Here is an 11,239-nt window from a genome sequence, read left to right on the forward strand (position 1 = left end):
GGGGTAAGTATTGCTTCCACCAAAGGAGCTCTGTCAGAGGTGCTACCTTGACTCTTGAGGGGAAGCTTCCATGTGCTTACAAAAGAAAGTGCTGATTTCCTTTGTCCTTCTGCCCCAAAGAGGACACCACCAACAGATTACAACCAGATGAGTTACTGTGCCATTTTCCCCATTGGTTTGACCCTGAAAAGAACAAAATGGTGGCTGAAAGGGGATGGAGTTGGAGTAAAGAAGAGATACTAATTAAACCACCTCTTCCTCAACTGTTTTCTCTATTGTTTTTCAAATTGGGAGGGGAGATAAGTCTTAAATTTAAATGAGTTTATTGTTGATGTTACATTATGGGGTGTTTTCATTATGAAAAGGAAGCTTTTCACATGATTGAACCAGACTAGACAAGGTCTGGGAACTGCTGGAGATTTTAAGGTGGGTGGGGGAAAGGGGATAGGGAAAAGAAGTCCAGAGACCAGAGTGGAAGAGACAGTGGGCAAAGAATAAAATATTTTCAGTAGGCATCTAGTAAAACCATTACATTTCCAATCATTGATCTCTATCTATTTCCTCATCAACATTTTGACAAATCTTTAGGTATTTTAAGAAAATTTACACTCTTCCTCCTCTCCTGCTTCAGTCAGATGAGATATTCTTACATTCTCATATAATATGATACTTATGTGATATCATTATACTGTACGTAATGCTTATAGTGTGAATAGAAAAGTAATGTGCAAGGAGGTATAGTGGTTTGCAAAAGACCATATAACATGTGCATTGTTTGTATAAAAATATGGTATTCCTTCTAACCATGTCATATACATCAGGGCTACACCTGCACCTCACTTCCTGACAGGTCATTATGTGAAACTGGTGTTATGTGAGAGTCAGGGGCATCATTCCTTCTTTGGCACCAATGTTCCTTCTTGGTGCTCATTGCCTGTCAAGCGCTCTTGGCACGTTTCAGGATGTGCATGGTATGGCAGGTCCCTTTTCCCCACCATTGGCTCCCACAGGGACTGGGGGTGAGGGTGGTGGTGGACAGGTGTTGTTTGCTACTCTTGGCAGGGACCTCCCTGGTCTTCTGTCCACTCTGGTCCTGCTTCCCTCAGTTCACATGTGACCTTTCATCATGCTGCCATTGACCCATGCCCTCTGTGGCCAAACAGAGATATCACAAATGAACGGGATAAGTTTCTTGCAGTTGACTGCTATCCCTCATGCAGCCCAGATGCCATAGGGGCCACTGGTGTATTGTTTGGGTGGCCTTTGGAGGGTGCCTGAGCCTGGCTACAGCCCTGAATGACACCTGGATCATTGGAGGCGTTGCCTAAGAATTTTTTCAAAGTTGTTGTAAATGCAGATAATGAGATAATAAGTGAGGCGGAGTGGGTGTATTGCTTTTTGGAGCATGAACAGCATATTCTTGCTAATTCAGTGCATTACATGGTTGATTTTTACTCCAGTTGGATTCCTGGTGTGGCACTGCAGGATCAACACTGAGCTGCAAACCACCAGGCTGGAAGTTCAACCCACCAGCCTTGGAAACCCTATACTGGGTCACTATGAGTCAGAACCAACTCAATGGCACTTAACAACAACAACAACAAAGTCGCTCTGACTTTTTCACAGGAACTAGTTTTTAAGTCAAACTTCCTCTACTGCTTATGTGTATTAAAAAAAATTTTTTTTTTAAATTGTGCTTTAGGTGAAAGTTTACACTGCAAATTAGGTTCCCCTTTAGCAAATTTCATACAATTGTTCTTTGGCTTTGGTTACTATTTTCACACTATGTCGGCATTCTCAGTATTTCAAGCCTGTTTGTTCAGTTTCCATTCGTCTAGCTGCTATTCTGTCCTTCCCCTCCTTGCCTTCGCATCATTCCTTTTGGGGAAATATCAACCATTTGGTCTTTTTTTTTTTTTTTTTTTATGTTAAAAACAATGTATCACAAACCTATGGACTCTGAATAATCTCTTTAGTGGAAATGCTTATGCAGAAATAAATGATAACGTGCTGAATCCTTAGGAACCCTATTTGGAAAATCTTACAGCTCTGTATTTGTGGTGGTGGTGGTTATGTGCCGTGGAGTCGGTTCTGACTCATAGCGACCCTGTACAGGGTTTCTGAGGCTGTAAATCTTTACGGGAGCAGAAAGCCTCATGTTCCTTCTGCGGAACAGCTGGTAGTTTTGAATTCCTGTCCCTGAGGTTAGCAGCCTGATTCGTAACCACTACAGTGTGGCCAAAATTATAATTTCATTCTTTATATCTATTTCCTCATTTATTTTAATCTGTTGTAATTCTTCCTCAGCTGCAGTCAGTGAGGTAGGAGAAGACTGTGATAGCAAATATTTTTAATATCCATGTAGTGATACATCTTCCTTTACTGTTCCAGATACTTCATCTTTAATATGGCTCACTCCCAACTCCTTTTTCAGAGTTGTTCTTGTGGCTGCATACAACATTTTTTGATGAACATGGGAATGATCTGAAGACCACACAATGAATATCCATTTATATCTCTGGGCTTTCTGAGAATCTACCTGAATAATATCTCACACAGCTGTTTGTCCTCCAGTAATGGGAGAACAAAGGAATCGTAATCCTTCTCCCACGAAGTTAAAGGTTGACTACATGTTCCAATCACAAGTTGCTCATTTTCAATAGACACTTTCAGAAGTCTGTATTTCCCATTTCTTCCTCTGGCAACGATATCTCAAGATCTTCACTAGCTTGGATGCCCGTCTGGTGGGACATGGTGGCAGTTGGGGACTCTGGGCTCCTGTGTTAAGTGCAGCAAGCGGCCCGGGCCCCATTTGGTTTTATATAGTTGATTGTTTAAGGAAGCACATTATTCAGGGGTGACATTGTTTATTTTATAAGCCAATCAGATATATTGTCTCAGTGGTTCTTCTAATCTATAGGTCCATAAAGTCTGGATTTTTTTTTTTTTTTCCTTTTAAGAATTTGAGTTTTATTCTACATTTTTCTCCCATTGTATCTGGGACCTTCTATTTTATCGCTGGTCAGAACAGTCAGTAGTAGTAGCCAGGCACAGTCGAGCTCTTCTGGTTTCAGGTTAGAAGAGGCCATGGTTTTTGTGGGTTATTAGTTCCATCCGCCAATTTCATCATTAAGCCTTTGTATTCCTTTATTCTTTCTTGCTCCATATGAGTAGAGACCAATAAATGTAACAGAAAATTGCTTGCAATCTTTTAGGACTCCAGCTACTACTTACCAATTTAGGATGTAGTGCATTATCTTTGTGCTATGCATATTATTTTTAAAACTCAGATTCAGAACATTAAGATTCAGTAAATGTAATAATTTTTTTCTTAGGAAGTTTCTTCTTACTGATTTTTTATCATACTGTTGAGAATATTCTGTATTTGGATTCTGTTATCTATCTTACTAGTCATTCCTTCTGACTTTATGTCATTTACCAATTTTATAAGCAATCTGATGACTTTCTAGAAATGATCGAGAGGCAGGATGTTAGAATGAAGTCAGATTACTTGGGTTGGTGTACTGGCCCTCCTACATTTTTGACGTGTTACCTTGACATATGACTAAATTCCTCTGTGCCTTCATACATAAAATTTCTTCATACATAAAATTTCTTCATACATAAAATGGGAAGATAATAATGTTGTTGTTGCTGTTGAGTGCCGTCAAGTTGGTTCTGGCCCATAACAACCCTGTATAGGGTTTCTGAATAGGAATGGCTCGTGAGCTTGAACCGCCGACCTTGCGGTTCAAACTGACTTTGCAGTTCAGTGCATTAACCCATATGTATGCTAATTATAATCTGGGGGCAGTGGTGATTAAGGAGGAGAATTTTCGCCTTCCATGCAGGAGATTCAGATTTGATTCCCTGCCAATGTACGTCACGCACAGCCACCACTGGTCTCCGTCAAAGAGGCTTGAATATTGCAATGATGCTGAACAGGCTTCAGTTGAGCTTCCAGACTAAGAAAGACTAGGGAGAAAAGCTTCAGGCTGCCAATGAGTTGGAGGTCAGTTTTTGGTAACTAACAACAATAACAATAATAGTTTACCTACTTGTATCTATTAGGTATTGCTGCTTAACAAAACACACACAAAATTTCATGCCTTATAATAAAATTCATGGTACTTTCAATAACCTCATATGCATGTGAAAGCTGGACAGTAAATAAGGAAGACTGTAGAAGAATGGACGCATTTGAGTTATGGTGTTGTAGGAGAATATTGAAAGTGCCGTGGGCTGTCAAAAGAACCAACAGATCTGTGCTGGAAGAAGTACAGCCAGAGTGCTCCTTGGAGCCCAAGATGGCCAAACTTCATCTTTCATACTTTGGACATATTATCAGGAGGGACCAATAGCTGGAGAAGGATATCATGTTTGGTAAGGAGGAGGGTCAGAGAAAAAGAGGAAGACCCCCAACGAGATGGATTGGCCAAGTGTCAGCATCGATGGATTCAAGCATGGCAATAGTAGTGAGGTTGCCCCAGGATCGGGCAGTGTTTTGTTCTGCTGTGCATAAAGTCGCTATGAGTCAGTACTGACTTGATGGCACCTAACAAAAACAAAAACAATAAAATCCCACCACTCATCTATCAGTTTATCAAACTGTGGTGGATTGAATGTTGCTGTGATTCTACAAGCTATGCTACTGGTATTTTAAACACCAGTAGGGTAACCAATGGTAGATAGGTTTCATCTGAGTTTCAGACTAGGAAGAAGGAGAGACAGACTATTTCCGAATATTTAGTCACAGAAAACCTTATGAATAGCAGTGGAACACTGTCAGATAGCACCCTGAGACATGATGAAGAATACCAGATTATTGTCAGATATTGTGCTGGAAGATGAGCCCCTTAGGTCGGAAAGCACTCAAAATACAAATGGGGAAGAGCTGCCTCCTCAAAGAAGAGTTGACCATGATGATGTGAATGGAGTAAAGCCTTTGGGACCTTCATTTGCTAATGCGGCACAACTCAAAATGAAAAGAAACAATTGGAAACATCTACTAATATTAGGAACATGGAATGTGTGAAGTACAAATCTAGGAAAGTTGGAAATTGTAAAAATTGAAATGGAGCGCATAAGCATTGATATCTTAGACATTAATGAGCTGAAATGGATTGGTATTGGTCATTTTGAATCTGAAAATAACATGGTTTACTATGCTGGGAATGACAAATTGAAGAGGAATGGCATTGCATTCATCATCAAAAAGAACGTATCAAGATCTGTCTTGAAGTATAATGCTGTCTGTGATAGGATAATAGCCATGTGCCTAAAAGGAAGAAACCCTATACAGAGTTGCTATGGGTCAGAACCGACTCAACAGCACTTATCAACAACAACAACAAAGAAGACCAGTTAATACCACTATTATTCAAATTTTTACACCAACCACTAAAGCCAGCGATTATGCAATTGAAGAATTCTACCAACTTCTTCAGTATGAAATTGATCAAACATGCAAACAAGATGTATCGATCATTACTGGTGATTGGAATGCAAAGGTTGGAAACAAAGAGGAAGGATCAGTAGTTGGAAAATATATGGTCTTGGTGATAGAAATGATCCTGGAAAACCCAGGATAGAATTTTGCAAGACCAATGACAACGAGTTCTTCATTGCAAATACCGTTTTTAAACAGCATAAAAGATGACTATACACATAGACCTTACCAGGTGGAATACACAGAAATCAAATTAACTTCATCTGTAGAAAGAGACAGTGGTTTCATCAGCCAAAACAAGGTCATTGGCAGACTGTGGATCAGACCATGAATTGCTCATATTCAAGTTCAAGCTGAAGCTGAAGAAAATTAAAACATGTCCATGAAAGCCAAAATATGACCTTGAATATATCCCACCTGAATTTAGAGATCATCTGAAAAAAAGATTTGATGCATTAGACACTAAAGACCAAACACCAGAAGAGTTGTGAGATGATATAAAAAACTCCATATAGGAAGAAAGCAAAAGATCTTTAAGAAGACAAGAAAGGTTCTTCTCTTCCTTTTTTCACCATCATGTGAGTGCTGCTTCCTTTTAGCTTCAATATGCCATCTCATAAGACTTTCAGGACCACAAAATTCCCGGCCAAGAAACAAAATCAGAATCATCCCATTCCCCAATGGATTTGAATGAAAATTGGTAATAAGATCAGGTACAACTCTAAGACACTGGAGAAGAACCAAGCTTGGACTATAAGGAGGCACACATGTGATGGCACACATAATATACCTAGGTTCTAGCTCTCTACCATATGAAGCTAAATTTAGTTAAGAGCTGATACATTGGACAAGTATTTCAAAATTTCTGGATTCTTCCTTTGTTCCTATGCTCCCACATTAAAAAGTTGACTAATTAATATATGAACAAAATAAAAGAAGACAAGAAAGAAGGAAAAGACCAAAATGAATGTCAGATGGGACTCTGAACTTGCTCTCCAGCGTAGGTATGCTACAGCAAATGGAAGAAATTAGAAGGTAAAAGAACTGAGTGGAAAATTTCAAAGATCAGCTTGAGAAGATAAAATCAAATATTATAACGAAATGTGCAGAGAACTGAAGATAGAACCTAAAGGGAAGAACACACTCAGCATTTCTCAAGTTGAGGGAATGGAGGGAAAAATTCAAGCCATGACTTACAATATTGAAGGACTGCAGCACTGTGAGATAAAGTACTAGACTGAAAAGTCAGCTGTAACCACAAGTTTGGCAGTTCAAACTCATCAGCCGCTCCTTGGAAATCCTATATAAGATTGTTATGAGTTGAAACTGACTCCATGGCACTTAACAGCAACAACAAGGGCAAAGTATTGAATAATGTGGAAAGCATCAAAAAAAGATGGAAGGAATGCAGAGTCACTGTACCAAAAAGAAATGGTTGATGTTCAACCATTTCAAGAGGTAGTATATAATCTAGAGTCAATGATACTGAAGGTACATTAAAAGAATTGTCAAAGAACAAGGCATCTGGAAAAGATGGGACACAAATTGAAATCTTTCAAGAAACTGACAAAGCACTGGAGGTACTCATCTATGGCAAGAAATTTGGAAGTCAGCTACCTGGCCAATTATTTGGAGGAGATTCATATCTGCGCCCATTCCAAAGAGAAGTAATTCAGTGGAATGCGGAAGTCATCCAAGAATTTCATTAATATTGCATAAAAGTAAAATTTTGCCAAAGATAATAATAATAAAAAAAAAATGGCTACAACCGTACATTGGCAGAGAACTGCCAGAGGTTCAAGCTGGATTCAGAAGAGATGTGGATCCAGAGATATCACTATTGATGCCAGATGCATCTTGGTTGAAAGCAGAGAATACCAGAAAGATGTTTACCTGTGCTTTATTGGCTACTCAAAGTTTTTTGATTGTGTGGATCATGACAAGCTATGGACAGCCTTGCAGAGAATGAGTATTCTGAAACACTTAATTCTGCTCACGAGGAACCTGTACATAGACCAAAAGGCATTTTTTTGAACAGAACAAAGGAACACCAAAATGGTTTTAAATTAGGGAGGGTGTGTGTCATTGTTATATTTTTTCACCATACTTATTCAATCTGTATGCTGAGTAAATAACTAAAAAACCTGGATTATATGAAGAAAAATGTGGCATCAGGATTGAAGGGAGACTCATTAAGAACCTGCCATATGCAGATGATACAGCCTTGCCTGCTGAAAGAGAAGAGGACTTAAAATATTGATGACTATCAAAGACTTCAGTGTGGGTTGCACCTCCATGTAAAGAAAACAAAAATCCTCACCACTGGACCAATGAACAACATCCATGTAAACTGAGAAAAGATTGAGGTTGTGAAAGATTTCATTTTGTTCAGATTAACCACCTATATTCACAGAAGCAGCAGTCAAGAAATCAAATGATGTATTGCATTGGGCAAATCTGCTGTGCAAGACCTCTTTAAAGTGTTGAAGAGCAAAGATGTCAGTTTGAGGACTAAGGTATATTTTTTCACCATACTGTATGCCCGACCCAAGCTATAGTATTTTCAATAACCTCAAAAGCATGCAAAAGTTGGACAGCGAATAAGAAAGACTGTAGAAGAATTGATGCATTTGAGTTATGGTGTTGGAGGAGAATATTGAAAGTACCACGGACTACCAAAATAACAAATAAATCTGTGTTGGAAGAAGTCCAGTCAGAATGCTCCTTAGAAGCCAGGATGGCCATACTTCATCTCTCATACTTCAAACATATTACCAGGAGGGATCATTCCCTGGAGAAGGACATCATGCTTGATAAAGTGGAGGGTCAGAGAAAAAGGGGAAGCGCTCCAATGAGATGGATTGGCACAATGGCAGCAGCTATGGGCTCAAAAATATCATTGATTGTGAGGTTAGTCTAGAACTTTATAGAGTTTCATTCTGTTGTGCATAGGATACCTGTGAGTCAGTACCGACTCGATGGTGCTGAACAACAACAACAAATGATAGCAATCATTTATAAAATTTATGATTCTGTAGATTGGTAATTTAAGATGGGCTCTGCTGGTCAGGTTTTGGTCTTAAGTAGGTCCCTTCATTTGTCTGTGATCACCTGCAGGTCAATGAGTGGCTCTGTTGCTGGGTGAGTCTGGAATGCCTCAGCTCTGTTTTCAAGCAGACTGGGCTTGTTTTCATGGTCTGGGAGTAAAAGTTTGCAGAGCTCCTTGAGGTTGAAGATCAGAGTTGGCACATTGTCATCTGTACTGCATTTTGGTGATACAAACAAGTCAGAATACCAGTCCAGATTCAAAGGGTACCCAATAGATTCTATCTCCTCTTGATAACAGGAACAGTAAAGCCACATTTCAGGGCCAGGGACATAGGGAGAGATAAAGAATAAGGACCTTAAAAAAAACAAAAAGTCAGTCTCTCCATTGCCTCATATAGGGTTGTCCAAAATAAATATATTGATATAATTAAGGCATTTAACTGGTACCTGGCCCAGAGTAAGTGATTACATAAATATTAGCTATTACTGGTAATATTTACCAATAGGTGAACGGATCTGGAATAGACTGTATCCTCACTTCTCCAAAAATGAAAGAGTAAGTAAATGAAAGAATACCATTAAAGGACCCTTCAGACTGACATCAGCGTATTGATAAGCATTGGACTTGGGCTGCAAACGATTAACCAATGCTAACCTAGAGTCCTTGTATGACACTGTAGGATAAGCACTCAATTGCAAGGTTGGTTTGAACCACAAGGTGGGCTGTTCAAGCTCCCCTGCCACTCCTCGGAAACCCTATACGGGGGTCGTTATGGGTTGGAATTGACTTGACAGCACTTAACAACAACAACAACAACAACAACAACAAATCCTGTGCATCAATTTACATTTTAGGAACATGAGCTTGGGACTCAAATAGACTTGGATTTGGGTTCTGCAATTTTCTGTTTTTATGTCTTTGGACAAGACGTGTAATCTTTCTATATCTTAATTTCCTCATTCTAAAATAAATACAATAATTATTACTTTATGGGATTTCTGAGGTGCTCTGGTGTTTAATGCTGTCCACAACAGAATCTCAAATAATGCTTTTAATGTGAATTGTTAAGCATATACTCAGAGAGATGGGGATGAGTGGATGAACCAAGCATAGTATATGCTAATGAAGCTCACACTCTCAGGTGAAACCTGGAGAAGAGAGATTATAATAGGTAGATAAGAAGGAGTTCTGGTGCACAGTGGGATAAGCACGGACCACTATGGACTCCCACATGGATTTCCACATGGACTACCACATGGACTCCCAGCCCCAAAGGAGAAAGAGGAATCTGTCTGTTTCATAAAGATTTGCAGTCTTGTAAGCTGCATGGAGCAGTTCTATTTTGTCCTATAGGGTCATTATAAGTAGGAGTCTACTTGATGGGCCTGGATTTCATCTTGGAAGTGGCTTGGGAAAAGAAGTGTTTTAACAGATATGTAATTGGATTTCCAGCTCTTATGTTCAGGGACAGATGAGTGCCTAAAATGACTTGAGTCTGCTTTCTGCTAGGATGAGGGTGGGAATAGTAGATCTTTACTAAAGAAGAGAAATGGTGATAAAAACCCTATATCTGTTTATACACCCTACTGTTGTCTCTTCTTCAAGGTAAATGAGCAGCTCCATTTACCTTTCATAGTCGGATCTCTGTCCCAAAGTGTCTGTCTATGTTTAAAAATAATCTTCTCTATGACTGTAACTCTCTGAACCTTCTTCTGGTGTTTAGAACTAGCTATAGAATACCACAAAAACCATTAATCTGTGCTGAACAGTATCCAAGAATTGCCTTTAGTTTCTATGTTTTAAACTCTATTTTTTTGTTTGTGTCAGAACAAAGCTTTTCAACAGGGTCCTATTCTGTATCATTGACTCATGCTCAACCTTTGACATGCTGTACAGCATGATATCCGAAAACTTTTGGCCTGTGAATGACTTCAGCCAGGCACGGCTTAATTCTATCTTGTGCTAGGTTTAAGTGTTCAGATGCCAATTTTTCTTGAGTACCTCATACACCTCTGACAGATGGGCTACCAGAATTAGAAGCAGAATATATTTAAAAGTGGATTTCAGGGCCACTTTCCCCAACCTGTCCTTACAGGAACATTCCTGGACACACCCTTTGAATGGTTGTTTGGTTGTGATATCATACCATGAAAGCAAGCTTTCTTATCTGTAATAGTCACCTCCCGGATTCCCATGTTGTTGTTGTTGTTGTTGTGAAGTGCCATTGAGTTGATTCCGACCGATAGCGACCCTGTATAGGGTTTCCGAGGAGCAGCTGGTGAGCTTAAACCACTGACCTTGCAGTTCAAATGGCTTTGCAGTCTGGCGCATTAACCCACAGTACCCGGTAGCGTAGTGGTTACCAATTGAACTGCGAACCGCAAGGTCAGCAGTTGGAAACTACCAGCTGTTCCTTGGGAGAAAGATGAGGCTTTCTTCTCCCATAAAGATTTACGGCCTCGGAAACCCTGTACAGGGTCGCTATGAGTTGGAAACGACTCCACAGCACACAGCCACTGCCCGCTTCCCATACACCTGGCATATGTATGGGACTCATGAGGTACAATGCAGTAAATGATAGGATAATATCCATGCGCCTACAGGGAAGCCCAGTTAATACCACTATTATTCAAATTTATGCACCAACCATTAAAGCCAGTGAAGATGAAATAGAAGAATTCTACCAACTTCTGCAATCTGAAATCGATCAAACATGCAATCAAGATATATTGCTCATTACT

The 11,239-nt window shown here is 39.6% G+C and overlaps 1 pseudogene; it reads right to left on the bottom strand.

Moving 5' to 3' along the window:
* Nucleotides 1–2,227: 2,227 nt before the first annotated feature.
* LOC102827860 lies at nucleotides 2,228–2,753 on the bottom strand (annotated as a pseudogene).
* Between the last annotated feature and the right edge of the window lie 8,486 nt (nucleotides 2,754–11,239).

The sequence above is a fragment of the Chrysochloris asiatica genome, unplaced genomic scaffold (genome assembly GCF_000296735.1).
Source record: "Chrysochloris asiatica unplaced genomic scaffold, ChrAsi1.0 scaffold00035, whole genome shotgun sequence".
Taxonomy (NCBI): domain Eukaryota; kingdom Metazoa; phylum Chordata; class Mammalia; order Afrosoricida; family Chrysochloridae; genus Chrysochloris; species Chrysochloris asiatica.